The following is a 13,713-nucleotide window of genomic DNA, read 5'->3' on the forward strand; positions in this document are numbered from 1 at the left end:
CCTATTACAGAGTCTGTCCCCAAACCATTACCCTGTGTCCTTTTGCAACAGCTCCTATTACAGAGTCTGTCCCCATCTTTCCTATAAGCCCTCATTACATACTGAAAATCCTCCTTGGAGCCTTCTTCTTTCCAGACTGAACAACCTTCACTCTCTCAGCCTCTCCTCATAGGAGAGGTGCTCCAGACCTCTGATCATCTTTGTTGCCTCCTCTGAACTTGCTCCAAAGCATCAGGGACCTTCCTGTGCTGGGGACCCCCATAGCTGGATGCAGCACTGCAGGTGGGATCTCACCAGAGCAGAGCAGAGGGGCAGAATCCCCTCCCCCACCCTGCTGGCCACGCTGCTTTGGATGCAGCCCAGGATACAATTGGCTTTCTGGGCTGCAAGAGCACATCAATGGCTGAAATTCAGTATTTTATCCCACAGCACCCCCAAGTCTCTCTTGGCTTCCTCTCATGAGGCAATGGATTATTTGCTTCGCATTTGAAATACATTAGTTTTCAGTGTTAATGGCATAATGCAGTGTTAAAATATCTCTTGAGCAACATGTTTTTTAAGTCAACAGTTCACAGTTTTTACATCAAGCAGTGCATGCTCTTGGTTTTGTGGTTTCCATTTGTATTTCACAAAAAACACCAGTTAAGCATGCTTGTTGCAAAATTTTAAAGTTAAGCTATTGTGAAATGCTGCTTAACATATTACAATTATTGCAGGAAGGACATTTAATGAGAATAAGCCAGGTATTGCGCACTCTGTTGTTATGATTCTTTACTGATGTTGTGATTGAGATGCAGTGAGCTGATCTTGAATTTCTTGTGACTATTGCTCAGAAACCACATGCTAAGATGACATTGTCATATTCTAAGAAAATGGTCAGGGAATATGTTTGGATTGAGGAGAATGGGCTGTAACTAACTTCCTCTAATGTCCTAAATGATACTGCTTACATAACGAGGTTTCCAGCTGGGAATCACTGCTTGGTGCAGTATTTCCATGTGAAGAGAATACTTCTCTTTCCCCTGCTCCTTGCTGGAGCTGTTATGGTGACACAGCTGCTACCAGCTTCACCCCTTGCCAAAGATGTGGCTTTGCTTTATGGCCTCATGGGCAGATGGCATGGGTAGATGGCAGGAGAGAGGAAGCAGCTTTATTTTGTCTTCTCTTAATATGCTTCAAGTAACTTAGTGACGGTGATGCCATGTATTCCTTTCCCACCTTTGTCTTTCCTGACAGGGACATGCAACTGTTTGCTGCCTTGGTGCTCTTTTGTTCACCTTTACCTACTGTCCTGAGGATTTGAGGTTTGAAATAGAATTAGAAAATCATTGCATCACTGTTTGAGTTTTTTTTTTTTTTTTTTTACTTCTCCAGTGCTGATTTGTAATGCTTTTCTTCTTGGTTTCTAATTTTGATATGTTTGTAATAGGAAGAGGCAAACCTTTTCAATAAGAATATTTTTTCTTGCACTATGTTTTACCAAGGTTACCTTTTTCTCAGCTTTGAAATCTGAAGTTGCTTAATAAGTGGTTTTGTTACTGACCCATAGTAAATTTGGATCGTGTTGTTGTTATTTTTCCCTTGCTTGGCTTACTTTTTTTTAAAAGGACACTTACCTATAGCAGTGATGTGGACACACTGAACCATTACCCCAACCATCAACTGCGCAGGGATTCAGTTTGCATTTCTGAGGAAAAATATATATTGCTATGTGAATGCATACAAGAGGCGAGCATGGCTAGTAGCTATTACAAGCTGATTTGGTAGAGTTGTAGTGTGTGTCTCTTGGTGTTTGCTTTTAAGAGACAGGGAAGACTGAATTGGAACCTGCAATCCAAGCTGAGTCTGTTTGCAGAACCTTTTATTAGATAAGTGATTTCACTTTATCTTTGACTAATACATTGGATCCCACATAGGAAGTAATGGCACAGTGCTGTAATAATAGTGCACCAAAACCTGATGACAGATCTGGGGAAAGTGATTATATTTTGGAAAAACTCTTACTGTTTCATAACTGCATACTCACAGGTAGGGCTGTTTTCCAGGATATCCCTGCAGGTGAGGGGAGAAAAAGATATATTATTAGCTGGGGTTGGTGAATTCGAGTTACACCAGCAGTAAAAGATATTTTGCTTGTATTTATATTTCTCAGTTAACTATCCAAGAACTCTGAGACAGGTGTGGAAATAAAGCAGCCATCTTCAGTTAGAACAGCTCTCCATGCCCACAGATGAACAGCTCTGCTTCTGGACCTCTCTTACTGAGCTGTTCTACAAGGCCATTGCTCTCTGTCATCCTGTACAACCTGTCCTTAAGATTGAAAGGGGAGCTGAGAACATAGGTAGTTCAAAGGCAGCTGTGCCTTATTCAATACCTTAACATTGTTTCTGGTACTTTGTCTCCTAGGGATCCCAAGGCTTTACAAGATGAGCCCAGGTATTAGGAAGGCTTAAGTTAAATCTGGATTGTAAGGAGTTTGTGTCATAGATGCAGAGCAAGAAAATACTCAAAAATAGCATAGGACCATTGCTTTCTCTACTATATTTAAACAAACTGCTTTAATTAAATTCCTGAAACAGTTTAAATATTTCTTTAAAATTAACTTAAGCCAAACATGTTTGTTTATAGTTTTTGATATCGGATATAATTATGTTGAATTATTTTGTTCAGGGATATTAGCATCCATGCAGGATGAGAAGTTAAGTAAGTACAGGTGGAACATACAAATATGGATCAGTAATTCCTAAGGTCTCTTGTCTGTTTTCCTTATCAGAGTTGGTTGTGCTCTGAGCAGTCCCCCATAGCCAAGCAATGACTAACACAGATAGTCCTTCTTCACTGCTGTAGGTTATCCAACTTCCTTGTTGCTATTGTGCGTGCAAAAAAATAATAGTTCCTCATGTAATTTAAGTAGACTTTATTTGTTGCTTTACTCTCTCAGCACATAAGCACAGACTGGTTGTGCTGATCTGTGCATTCATAATGCCCATAGTTGTCTGCAGAGAAATGCAGCTTTGGGCAATTGTGGGGTGGAGAACCCAAAAAAAAAAAAAAAACCCAAACCCAAACAAACCAGGACCAACAAACCCAAACAACAAACAAATCACCCCCTTCTGAGAATGAATCATGAATGGCCTGGGTTGGAAGGGACCTTCAAGATCACCTAGTTCCAATCCCCAAATTCTTCTGTATTTGTAATACTGCAATTAGAATAAACACTGCTACATCAAACACTGCAGATTTGTATATTATTTAAACATGGTTTTATATGTAATAGAAACAAAAAAGTATATGTCTCTCTGTGTGTATATATCACAATAATAGTTCCTGATTATGTGCTAGCTTTATATCACCTAAGGATATTGCTATACATCTCTTTGAGAGCAAAATTTAAATTATTTTTTTCAAAAGTGGTATCATTGGGATGGATTAAGGCATTACATTCTTAGGCAGAGTAGTTGTGTCTGGCTTCCACTTCTTTATGGATGTAGAGCAAGCTTTATTCTGTGGAAGTTATGTGACTAACTCTGACTCTAAGGAGTTACTACTGAAGAGACCAAGGATCTTCCCACTGCGCCTTCCAGACTTACCTGGTGGCCTTGCAAAAGGAGATACTGGCTTGATAAGAGCCACAGCAATAGGAAACATGGGTAGCTTTGTCAGCAGTTACAATTAGCACTTTGTTATGGCAATTTCCGGAGAAGTCATGTGTGAAACATAAATTGCAGGTCAAATTCATACTCAAAATATTTTCCCATAAACAAATACATTATGTTTGTTGTTAGGGGTCACTACCTTGGGAATCCTTATGAAATTTGCATCCTTGTTAAACTCTCAATTGAAAATATATTCAGAATATGGAGGGGAAGGAATACTGATAAGATACAAAGTCCACTAGGAAGTACTATACACCTATGCCCTAATGTTGAATTGAAGTTGTTACTCAGTGTTGATCTAATGTTTGATGTTAATACTTGAAAAGTGCTAATGAAACTTCCTGGCATTGAGCTGTTCCATCCTGTGTGCTCGCTTATGCAAAGGAATCTCAGATAGCTTACAGATGTTCCTTAGTAAAGACTGGAAACAAGACACTGAAAAATCCCCATCCAGCCACTTCTAGAGAGGCCTGGTATGTTTGATACAACCTTATTTTCTGACATAAAGTGATTTCAGGGCAAATTGCTGATGTACTTAACAACTCCATTTCTGGTCTCAAGGTAAAATTTCCTCAAAAGCTGCAGACTTAACAAACCTTCTGCTCCTTAACTCCTAAGTTCCAGTGGCTATTAGTAATTCAGAAACATGGGCAAAATTAGCCATAATTAATCTTGTCAAATTAAAAGCAGAAATATTTTGTTGGTTTGTGGAAGGTGAAGCAGGCACCCTGGTTCATCAGTGTTTATCTCATGATGGATGTCAGGTGATTCCAGGAATATATTTATGTGAAAGATGTTAGATCTACATTGTCTGTGATGTTATTTACTGACACCGAATTATTTTTTGTAAATGGCAACATGAAACGTGTTTTAATAGAAATATTAAGGAGATTGTGATAGTTTCTTCTGTGGTAGCACTTATCTAGGAAAGTTTTAGATTTTTCTTACAAATCTCGTGTTGTTTGTTCTGTCTTGTTAGTAATTGCACAATTTTCTTGGTAAATTTTTTGTGTATGGTGGGCTTAGAGAGGGATGGCTTTTGCATTGCATGGAATATTGTAAATCTGTAAACTTCTATGCATTCTTTGAGGATAAGTTTCTTCAAACATGATGGATATCAGAATAAGAACTGGTTTTTACTTTTGATGTATTGGTAAAAGATACTTTTTTGTGTGTGTTCATGACCACAAATGCTTCTAGTTGGGACTAGGTGATTTTCCTTGTAACTCTTTCCATAAAATGTATTGAGGCAGGTTTTTACTAGATCTCTAATATGTAAATTATCTAGTATCAAAATATCTAACAGTTTTAGAAATTCAGGCACGGACAAACATTTTAATAAAAGTGTTTATTTTCTTTTTGTATTTCATGTCTTCTGTTATATCATAGGGGAGCTATGCTAACATAAAACTCAGCATGTAAAAATACAGAAAAACAAGGGAGTAAATTTGACATAGGAATGTGAATGGCTGCTTTGTTAGACACAGATTGACTTAGGGGGAGAGAAAAAACGCAGACCAAAGTAATCGTGTTTTACTCTTGAAGTGTTTTACTGTGGCACCACCCTTTTGCCTGGAGTCTGTTGAGCTGAAAACTACCCTGCCCCTGGCTCAACAAAAACATTTCTGATGGTTTAAGACCGGTACTGCACCTACATCAGACTTAGTAGAAGAAAAATCTGTAGTCAATTTTCTTCCATTCTTTAAAGCATTTCTCCAGGCTTCTGTAAAACACAATAAAGGGAATGCAAGTTTGTAAAGTGAAGGACTCAAGTGAAGGAAGAGGTCACTCTGTAGATGTCGTATCTAGAAATCTGTTTTATAATTGCATACACAAAGCTTTGGTCAGTAGCTATCTCTGCAGCCTTCACTCTGTATTGGTGACAATTCATTTTTCTCATAGCTGCAGATGTACAGCTATAAGGTGTATTACTCAATTTCCAGAATCAAGCACACAGAAATGAAGATCAGTATGAAGAAAGCTATGCAGCCTTATTTTTGTACCTCGTGACAGTCCTTACTTGGTGATTACTTGTTGGTGTTTGCTGAATGTTACTTCCAGTTTCAGTGGAGTGATGCAACTTCCAGGGCACATTCTCAGGTGCCATTTACTGGTATCTAATTATGTTTAAAACTTGAGAACTCTTGCAGAGGGCATGATTTTTAATGTTCTTATGCTTTTTTCTTACTTTCTATTCCTGTAATATCCAAGTGCTTTACACAAATGGTTTAATTTATTTTCACACTGTTCTCTGTGGTCAGAGCTTCATGGTACTCCTTGTTTCTTAGTGTTTGGAAACTTGGCAAGCGGGAATAGGGTCAAATGTATCCCCAGGCTTAGTCATCTGATATGTGACTCCCACAGGTTTCATGCTTCTGAGCTTTAAGCTGTAGCTGTGACCTTCCATGCCCAATGCCTCTTGGTGAAAGCTGCTTGTGCAACTCAGGCTCCACCCAGGGTTGTGTGTTCTAAAGTGAATATAGGTAAAATTTGCAAGTATAAATGAATTCTGGAGCAGGAACACTCTTCAAAACTGGGTTGTGGCTGGGTTTCTGGTTTTGTTGTTGTTTGGTTGTTGTTGTTTTTGGGGGCTGGGTGGTTTGTTTTTTTTGGTTTTTTTTGGGGTTTTTTTGAGGATAATCAGGGCTCTGCACTAGGACACCATGTTTTCTCCTTCTGGTGACCACAAAACCATGTTTTCCATGACTCTTAAAAAGATCATAGAAAGTACAGTTGCCCTCATTACACAAACAGTGGAAATTGATCTTATCCAGCATGGGGTGAGATGAGAGTCCTGGGGAAATTTATGAGCCTGTGTAAATAATTGTGTTACAAGTGCACCAGGAGGAAGTATTAATGTGTGGGAGCAGCCTCATTTCTGACATTTTTGCATTTTGAGTCTTTGACTTTGCAACCTAGTGTGTTTTGCCCACCATTTTGTGTGCATTGTTTTCTAAGTCATAAAAAAAGCCCCCAACAGCAATTTGTTACATAATGCTGTGCTCCATGCATCACTGGAATGTCTTTTCCAGGCTGCCAAGTTGGTCACTGTTCTCCCCCAATACCACTCCCTTGTTCACCTCTATCCTGCATTTGTGCTGTGCAGTTCAGCTTTTGCTTGAACAGATCTGAATCCCTGAAAGCAGAGGCAGCAGAGGCTCACTGCTTGCTGCTTGGGTGGTTGGGCTACAGCCTGCTGAGTCCTGGAGCTGTGTTTGGAGGGAAAGCTGTCCTGCCTGGCTGTACTCAATGCAGTCACCCTCTACTGGGTCTTCAGTCTTGTTCTTGAAAGAGAGCTGTGATTTCACAGTCCTGAGAGTTAGTATTTCATGCTGGAGTTTCCGGAACTAAATTAGATACTCCAGAAATTACAGTCTACTAGAGGGGAGGGGTTTTAAGCTGAAAAATAAGGTATTGGCCAATGGTAGAATACTGTTTATAAGCAATCTGAAAGAGACGGCAGCTGAATAGTACTTGATTTGAAATTGGTGGATTGGAAATCCTAAAATTGTTTTTAAATGACCACTAATACAATAATTGTATTTTTACAAGGAAGAAGGCCAGGAGGTGCAGATGTCAGAGCCTTTCTGGCCTGTCCTGCTTCACATCCACACCCGGTGACCTGTGAACCCGAAGGTCTGACAGGTGGGGAGGGAGATAGTGCGGGTTGTATGTGTTCTTGCAGATGGAGGTGTATTTAACAGGTACACTTTGTTTACCAAATGGTAATGGTTTCTTGAGGAAATGACTCTGTGCCTTCTGGGGCAGTTTCATAACTGAGTGGAATAGTTAAAGCTCTACAAATGGCATTTTAAAATGGTGTTTCATTATAACTAATGAATAGGCTGGCCTACTGATATTGCTCAGGAACAGCTATAGCCACAGTGGCTTGAAGTGTGACCGTAAAGCTAGTATTTTTGGTCCTTGAAGATTATAAAATGGTTAAAGAAAGTGCAATGTATTCTGCGCGTTCCTTGAACTTTTAAAACAGTCACATTATCTTTAAGGATGAAATTGAGAAACACCCCCAGTCATTCATCACTGCCACTTAGCAGATGGAGAGGATGGCAATGGCCTAGCTTTAATCAGAAAAAATAACTACTACTTGATACACTTACCTCAGTAGTTGTAAGCACAAGACTTAATATGTTTTGGGCTTTTTCTGCTTCAGTTGCATGTCGATGTGGAAGGCTCACTGAGCTTGAACAATGAAAGAAAAATCTGTCTCACCTTTCATGAGTTAAAGTTTAAACAGTGGGGGCTAACTATCTACAGGTCAGGAGAAACAAAGGCTTTTTTTAGCTTTGCACCTGTCAAATGCTGGAAATAATTGCTGTTCCAAAGCAAAAAACCCTAAACACAAGCTGTACAGCAGCTGCCAAGCCCAGAGTGTGGGTATATGCAGGTACCTGGGCTAAGCAGGCTGAGGAAGCAGAGCTTTTGGTGCAGGGAATTGAGATGTGTTTTGTTGTGTGGAAACCGTGGGATACAGGTGTGGTGTTTGCACAGGAGAGAAGAGCCCGAGTAGTCAGGAACGGAGTTTGCACTCGGGTGGGAGGTAGGGAAAGCCTGGCTGTAACTTGAGTTGAATATGGCTCAAAGCTTTTTTCCAGCTGTCGCATAACAGGCAGGAAGCCTCTCCCCTCGTGGACTCTCCCGCGGTTATGTCTTCAGGTCAGAGGTGTAGCCACTCTCCACACTTATGAGTCACATTAGGAAAGGTTTTCTCCGCTCCCGTGTAACAGGAATGAGATAATTACATCCTCACACTTCTTTGTAGGCGTCAATTGGTACCCTTGTTTTGCCTAAATTAATGAGCCATGTGGCTCTTCTATTGCTAGAAATCCATTATTGAGCACTTCAAAATTTGGAGGGGATAAAAAAGGTGCAGGTACTGGAATTTGAATGCTGCTCATGGTTTAACTCAGCCCTAATTGATGAGGTTTTTAAAGATAGAAAGTTTGGGGTTTTTTTGTAATTTCCAGATGTTTCTGCATCAGTTGGAGTAACCCATTAGTACTGAGAGAAAATGTAAAACTTAAAATGGTGGGACTGGTAATAATTTACAGGTGATGAAATGAAAGTTGAATTACCTCCAGGATTCCTTAGGCATGTGCTTGCAGCAGCTTTAGCTTTATCCTAATTCATTGTGATATGAAGCTTCTTGCGTAACAAATTTCCTTGGTAAGAAGGTATTTGGAGGATGCTTGTACTTTTCATTGTTTAAGGAAACAAAAAATGGAAATTGTCTGATAAATCTGTTGTACTTGCTTATACTAAACAGGGCAGTAGTAAGCTGCATTGAGGTTTAACATGGAAATAAACTGTTAGTCCCCCTTCCTCCACAGGGCTTGTTTTCTTTTTTTCCTTTCTATGTAAAATTACAATACTTTATTAAGCATTGAAACATGATTTATTTATGTAGTCTGAGAAAACCTGGATCCCTAAAGCGAGGTGGCCCAATAAATGTTGACTCTCCATGTTGAATTTCTTGCTGTATCTTTTGAAGCCTGACTTCTAGCATGGACAAGAAAAAGGAAACTGGGTTTCAACATTTGTGACAGGAGATGAGAAAAAGGGCAGCTGTGCTCTCTAAAGGGTTTTTAGCTGTAACTGACCCAGCTACAGGTTATTTGGGAACAAGGCAAATGTTCAAGACTGTAAAATTACAAGTGTTCTGGTGCCTGGCTGTAGCTTTGTTTGGTAGCTTTGTAGCTTGGAGCATCCTCCGTGGAGTAGATGAAGGTAGCCTGAGTTTTAGGAATGAAGACACTGAGAGAACTACGTAAGATGTCGAGAAAGAAAAGTGTATTTATGTACTTAACTGCCTTTTGTATAATCAGCATCTAACAAATATTAATGGATTAATCTACTGTGTGAGAAAGGAAAGTATAATCCATTTTAAGAGAATGAAGGCATTGGAAGAACTGACAAGATTCTCATAGGAGTCCCCTGCAATTCCAATAACATCAAGATTTTCCTACTTTTGTGTATGCCAGAGCTTACAGCCAAATCCATTTATGTTTTTAAGACTGAATTGTATTGTTTATTCTCATTTTAAAAGAAAAACAGAAACACATGAGAAATTTCTTTGTCACTGCTAACCTATATTGAAGGGCCTTGAATTTTCTTCATGCTAAAAAAAAGCCAGTGTCTTTTTACTGCAGGTAAAAGGCTTACATGCCTAGTGCTTGTTTTTGTGCTAATCTTGTGTGTCTTGTTAAACTGGGAGTTGAAGAGATATAGAAAGCTCTATGTACACTTACAGAGGAGCACAGAAGCTTGTGTTCCTGCTGTCCTGTGCAGCCATGGGCCTCTGTGGCTGCTGGCACTTGCATCCTCTGTTTCTTCTTGCTGTTTTAAGTCAGATTACTGTTTTGTCTTCACATGTAGGATGGGGATGCTCTGTTTCAATATGTTAATGAAATTCAAGGATGCTGCAGTGCTGCTCTGCCTTGCTGCTGTTGCTCAGTACTTCAATGCAATGAAGTCAGGTGTAAAGCCCCATACCTCGTAATCTCATCATTCTTGGTTGACTTTTACTATTGTTGTGTTAAAGAACTCAAAGGTGGGCCAAAATTGTGCCCACCTTTATAAAACTTCTCCAAAGCTTTAGTATTTCAGTGCCAATTTTATTTGGGTCTAGGACCATGCTTTCATTAGGTATGGGTGAGGCTTTTTTCTCTCCTCCTTCCTTGTCTTAGGACTTTGCGGCCTGTGTGCACCATTCTTTTGTTATAGTAGTAATAGGCAGCCTTGCCTCTACACTGGCAATTTCAGTGCACCAACTCACAATTTTTGGTTGTACAGATAAAAAATAGCAGTTGGTTATTAATTTTGAATTTATGGTATTGAGCACTTCATGTTTGGCTGTTTCCTACTTGTTTTTCACACAGAGAATTTACCATAATAGTCAACTGGTCTTAATCTTTCATACCTGTAACAGGTATGTAACCTTCCAACTTTGTGTGCTTAAAAAAAGATATACTATGTACTGTAAAGTGTATCCTGTTTGCTCATTTTTTACTTAATAGTGACAGCCTGGGCACCCTAAGTGATTATTTGCAGGTGCATGGTCATAATGCATGTATCAGTGGGGCTTCTTGGGTTTTCATCTTATTCAATGCTCTTTTCATTGATATGGATGATTTGATGAAGCTCGTCTTTACCAGGTCTGTGGATGACACCAAAGAGGGGAGAGTGTTTGATGGCACAACAGCCTGTGATTAGGTGGGACCTCAGCAAGAAGGAGGAATGGGCAAACAGAGCCTCCTGAGGTTCAGTGAAGACATGTGTGCCTTGATTAGAAAAGCCTCTACATAACAGTGTGGGCTCGGAGCAGCTTCATGTGTGGGTTTTGTTTGTGGTTGGTTTGGTTTGTGTACGTGTGTTTTGTTTTTGTTTGCTTTTGTTTTTTTTAAAGAAAAGTAAACTTGTGGATGCTAGGCTGAGTCAACTCTGTGCCCTTGTAATGCTAAAGGAATTGTCTTGGCTGCATCAGCAAGAATGTAGCCAGCAAACTGGTGAAAAGGATTACACTTGTTTACTACTTGGGAGAATGGAGCTGGGAAACTGCCCAGCACAGGACTTCTGAAGATAAAATGGGTATCAATGACCTGGAGATAAGATATTGTTGCTGTTTTCAACTGCCTGATTCGTAGCTACAGAGAAAGCAGAACCTGAATTTTTTCTGAGGAGCCCAGTGATAGGACTGAAAGTGGTGCTCTTAGCAGCAAGACCTTGGTGTAGTAATGGGAACAACAGGAGTAATGATTTTATTGTAATTCTGGCTGTTTACAAAGAAAACAATGTTCATGGCAAGAGGGAATAAAGTAGAAGGAACAGATTGCCTGGAGAGGCCTTTGGGAGTCTCCATCCTGAGCCCATAGAATAGGATCATCTCTATCAGGCAGGTCGTCCTGTTTGACGAGCACACAGCTTCAGGAGGGACACACATGGAGTTGTTGATCTGTCACATCAGATCTGCTCAAAGCTCAACTGGACGATTTTGGGTTTAATTATTGAACTCTGGCATTAGCCCAGTTTTAAGCAGGTGTTGGAACTAGATGGGAGGTTAAATGGGAATCTAGAGGTCCCATCTCACCATAGTTTTCCTATGGTCTTATACCGCTCTCTTGTTGATGAAAGTTTTCAAATACAAATTTCTATATCATTATATTAACCCGTCTTATGCAAGGCACATGAAACAGAACTTTGGTTTTTGACACCAGCAGACTGTGCCAGTTTAGCTCTGGAATGTGTGTATGTATATGTCATTTCAAGTGTGTTTTTATTTTTTTTGGAAAGAGCTTAGTTGACTGGGGGTGGGGGTGTTTTCTTTTGGCATCTTTAGAAAACAACTTTAGTATCAAAGAACAGAGTCAAAAAGAGCTGCAAAACAATATTCTTACAAATAAAAATTCTCTCAGTGACAAACTAGTTGTTTGCTTACACAGCTAGTCTGCAGCACTGCTGTTCCCTTGTTTTTGTTCAAAAGTCCAGATATTGGTAAATACAGTCTTTATAATTTTCCTAAGAAAAGAGGGTAGCAAGATGGGGGCATATACACTTTCAAATGGCCTCATTATTGAGTAAGGCCAGAGTACCATGCCTGTAATGTTGGCGAGGAGTCACAATGGAAAAATGTAGAAGAGTAAACAAGATAATTGTTAACTGTTTACAGGCATTGTCTTCCTAAAAGTAGAGTTTTAAAAATGAAATTGCTTAATCCTTAAAGCAGGAATTTCAGAGAATAATTTTTCAATTTATTGATTTAGGATTCTTGCACCTTGAATGTGTAGTTCTTGACATCCTGATTTTGGGAAGAGGTAGCCATAGGTCCAGAGGAGGGCAGTTGGACATTGCAGGTCCCTTCCAACTGAACTATTCTAAAATACTCAATACATCTTTAACTTTTTATAAACTTGTTTCTGCCTCTGTGGCTAGAGAATTTGTCTCCTGACATGTTAGCAGAAATGAATCCTCATAGTCCATGAAGTTGGTGCATTTTATGATAGTCATTTACTTCTCTTTTCTGAGTCAAGGATTGTGGCATCCTGTCTTTTGTCTCAAGGGAAGCTCCTGTGTGCCTGGAATATAGTCAGCTATTGGTGTTGAATCCTCTGTTATGGATTGATGTCTGAGTAGGGATTTACTTGAAGAACAGCTTAGATTTTTGTCTGTTCCTTTGCCATTTTTTGGTGCTTAAAAATATGGCTCAAACAGAAACAAGTTGGAGTGTATTTGTGTATCCAGCCCACAAGGACAGGTGGCTGATCTGATCTGACATGCATTTAATGATTTAAAAATCCTGTGAGTCTTGACCCGAGGCTCAAAACTAAAAGCTGGGCTCCCACCTCCATTTCATTGTAAGCACCATCAGCCTGCAGCTGTGCCCCAGGCCCAATTTGGAGTGAGCAGGTATTTAATTAGCTACACATATGCCTCTCTGAGAGGTGCAGGGATATAAGTCACTTGATTAAGAGTAGAGAGCATGTAAGACAGGTTCTTGCTTTTTTCTGTCTGTACTAATACTGTTAAAGGTATGACCATATTTCTCACTTTTCCCCCCCTCCATATCTTCACACATGACAATGCTTTGGTATAGTGTCTCTGGGCCTTTGTACCACTTACTGAAATATATCTGCAGTGTACAGTTAAAAATGACTCTAAAGTATCAAAGGAGGATATTGGCATGCACCTCAAACTACAATCTAGATGAGCAGTTTTAAGACCTGTGTCTTGTAAGCAAGTGTCCTCCTGCGTTTTGTCGAATGAGTGCCTGCCTGGCCTAACAGCTGCAGGTGATAAAAGGCGACGTTGGGATGAAGCTGCACAGGTGTGCAAACATAATGTTTGATTACTCTGTTTGCTGCAATCTGAATCCTTCACTACTCCAAGTATTTGTTTTCCTTGGAAAACTACATTGTAGTGTAGCATGTATAACACCACATTAAATACCATATAAAAGGTAGGCTGACTGGTCACTGGGTGCAAAAGGGCTGAATTTTTGGCCAGGGAGACTGTCTAGCTAAGGAACTGCAAAACCACCCCACCT

General features: G+C 39.8%; 1 protein-coding gene across 3 annotated transcripts in view; it reads left to right on the plus strand.

Annotated features, from left to right (window-relative positions):
- Nucleotides 1–13,713, plus strand: part of CDKAL1 (CDK5 regulatory subunit associated protein 1 like 1) — a 386,114-nt gene that overhangs the window by 76,591 nt on the left and 295,810 nt on the right. The gene's annotated exons all lie outside the window — the stretch shown is intronic.

This window comes from Anomalospiza imberbis, chromosome 1 (genome assembly GCF_031753505.1).
Source record: "Anomalospiza imberbis isolate Cuckoo-Finch-1a 21T00152 chromosome 1, ASM3175350v1, whole genome shotgun sequence".
NCBI lineage: Eukaryota > Metazoa > Chordata > Aves > Passeriformes > Viduidae > Anomalospiza > Anomalospiza imberbis.